Below are 3,639 nucleotides of genomic sequence, written 5' to 3' on the forward strand. Positions count from 1 at the left end.
CTTGGTGCTATTGATTCCTATAATCATCTATAAAGGACATACTTATTAATAGCATTTAGATTTGCCTGGTTGGAATCAACTTAAGTAACAGCGTTAACTATGAGCAATATTATGATCCATTCGGAGAGAGTTTTTAATTTTGAGTTGATATCAGCGAAAATATACGGTAGAGACTTATTATGTACTTGGAATTATAGATTTTACTAAGTAATTCTATGATTATGAATTATTACGATTTAAGGGATGTATTGTTATGTGTTGGTTTATAATAAGAACTAAATGGTTTAGAATATCACGGATTGACTGATGGTTGTTAGAATATTGATGTCTATTTAGAAGAGATACAAGGCAACGCAGCTAGTGACAAATATTATCTTATTTGAATTACTAGAACGCAACTGACAGACTTGACATGTTTTGTTTTTATATTATAATATAATTGGTTTGGAATTGTATGTAATGCTAGCTGAAGAGTACATTACAGACGTTTATTTTAATAGATAGCCAGCCCAGCACAACTACTGTCAACTAATATTTTTAAAGCTATTTAAGCATGGTTTTATAATATGTATTTCTTGGTTTACAATATCAAAATTGACAGCTGATTATTACACGATTTCGTTTTATTTCACTAGATAGGAAGACAGCGCAATTACTGACAACTATTATAATATTTGAACTATAAAAGAAATTACAGTTGGCTATGTTTTTGCATTATAATATATATATATATGGTTTATATTTTAATGAGGAGCTTTTTCGATTACTCCACTAGTTATTTATTTATGTTAGATACGAGGCAACACAGCTAGCGACATCTATTATCATATTTGAAGTATTAAATGCGTGAATGTCAGACTGACTTGTTCTTTTTATTATATGATGTATTGCTTTACATTAAAGTTGGATATTTTGATTAGTACATTACTGAAATCTATCTATGTTAGATACAAGACAATACAACTAGCGACATCTACTAATTTATTCGAATTATTAAAATGTGTGAATGTTAGATTGATTTGTTTACTTTTTATTATAAGATATATCAGGTTAACATTTAAGGATTGATATTTGATCACTATAACACCATGATAGATAGGAGACAGATCAACTAGCGACATCTATGATTTTATTTGAATTTTTTAAATGCATGAATGTCAGATTGAATTGTTTTACTTCTAATATTCGTTTATTAAACAGTAAGTATTTAAAATGACTGCATACTAACAAGGTGTATAGGCGTTAAATACGACTCACTATACCCCATTTCCGTGTATTACAGGTTGTTTAAATTATTAGATTCTTGAATGACAGAGTAAGACGTTTTACTTTATGCTAAAAGACTAATTATTTTGAATATTTAATCAATCAAGAAATAAATATTAGCGGATATGCAGTATATGTTTATTTTTACATAACGTTAACCTTCATTTATTTTGTTTATATCAACTTATTATTGTAGACATTTTTTTCTTGTTAAAGAAATTTGATAAGGTAAATATAATTGTATAAATGAAGGTATATTGAAATTATATATTTGTAGCTTCATATTGAATAAGTATTGGCTTGATTCATGAGTTGATGGCGATGAGTTGAACAAATACACTGTGAATTTTATATTTTTATATCAGTAAGCATAAAATTAAGAATAACTTTTAGGAATATGGACTAAATTTCTTGTACTCAAGAACAATATATTTTTATAGAGAGAAGATTTTTTTAAATAACAGGAAGTTTCATGATTCATAAGGATTATTTACAGTTAACTGGTAATACTATATTCACGAGACACGACTTTATGATGTGGAGATATATCCGGAGAATACGATGGATGAAAATTATCTTGATATTTTCACTTATCAAGATTCTTTATCTATCTTTGTTTAATGGAGACAGCAAACATTTTTATTTCAGATTGATTACAGACAAAACCATAGACTATTTTCAGTACTGACGAATTACATAATGATTTAGTTATAACATATACTATAGATATTTACAGTATTATTTTATCTGAAGGTTTGGAATCCTATCAAGACAATGTTCGTGAATGGGTGAATGTTTTGATTATTTCTATAAACATTTTGATAAACGTATTTTAATTAAAAGTATCAACACAATGTAGGTTTTGTTCATAGTTTCAACACATACAAAGAATTAAGCAATTATTAGAAAACTATATCTGTTTTTTTCATTTTACATGACAGTTTTGAGAGTATATTAGCATTAACAATAGCACAGAACTGTTTTCTTTATGATAATTTGTTTTATTTTTCTGCAAGATTTGTTTTATGTTACATCTGTTGATCCTATCTGATCGATATAGTGACAAATGTTTACCTGTGTTGTAACATTTGAATGCATTTGATAAAATGATGCCAACCAATTTGTTTATTAGACATTTGTTATTATTATTATCACTTTTGCTATGGCTTTTAGATCTTCTTCTGTAGAAAGAAAAAATGATTTCAACAAATTGTGCTATATATATTAGGACAGTACGTCCTATTTTCTAATTTTGTTCTTGCATTTAATTTATATTATTACATTAGAGGATAAACAAGGTTTTTCTTCTTATACGTTAAACTACTATTTACACATTAAATTACAAATGTTGTACATATTTTCAATATACTACAACGAAATGTATGGATATGTTACTTACAACATGAAGACATGATTCATTTTATGTGGAATGCAGATATTTATTTTCAATTTTACTACTAGAAATATACCATCTATATACATTAACAGAAATTATTTGCAAAGGCTCAACTAACATTTTATTGAAGAATTACTAGCAGTATTTATTGCATATATCATTTTGCTCTACTGAATATTTTGTATTTTATTATTAAATAAATTATATTTGTATTCTTTGGAACAATATTAACTATCTCTTATTGTATATGTTTGTCCGTTTGACATTTTGTTCATATTTCATCAGTTTCATACATACGTAATGTTTTTCACTTTGATTTTTTTCGCAAAGTAGTGGTACAAAACATAAGATCGCATAGGTCGTTTGATTATTTTTTGTTTTAATTTATCATAATACAATAGAGAATAATCGTATATACACCAATTACATTTAGGATAGAATTATTGTTTATGCAGTACATTTTTTATCAGAAAGCTATAGTCTTAAATTTGTTCGAATACGTTTAGGTAAAATTTCAGCTTTAATGCACTTTATCGTGCTTGATGTTGAACCATATGGCATTTTACTATTAACTTCAACAAAAATATAGTCTTTTAACCTATTGACCATAACTATATTCTTTATATTAAGAGAGAGAGACGGATGAGTAATGGAAATACTTGTTGACGAAAGAAATGTAGGAAAGAGAATGCAGGAGGAAATTAACCTTTCATGGAGAACTATATTGACACAATGCTATTCAACACAAAATATTTTATTTATGATATAGAATTAAGGACCTTGTACACTAGAGCTAACCGATATACCATTATTTTATTGTGCTAGTATCTACCAACATAACAAAATGATTAAACAAACACAACAGACTTTTGGGCAGAAGATATTGATACGTACAGTTTTAGTATGGATATTGCTGATATGATGTCTTAATGGTATACACATTTGCTACAACATGATGATGCTACACACACTAGCTA

The sequence above is a fragment of the Thermobia domestica genome, chromosome 6, assembly GCF_964235325.1.
Source record: "Thermobia domestica chromosome 6, izTheDome1.hap1.1, whole genome shotgun sequence".
Classification (NCBI taxonomy): domain Eukaryota; kingdom Metazoa; phylum Arthropoda; class Insecta; order Zygentoma; family Lepismatidae; genus Thermobia; species Thermobia domestica.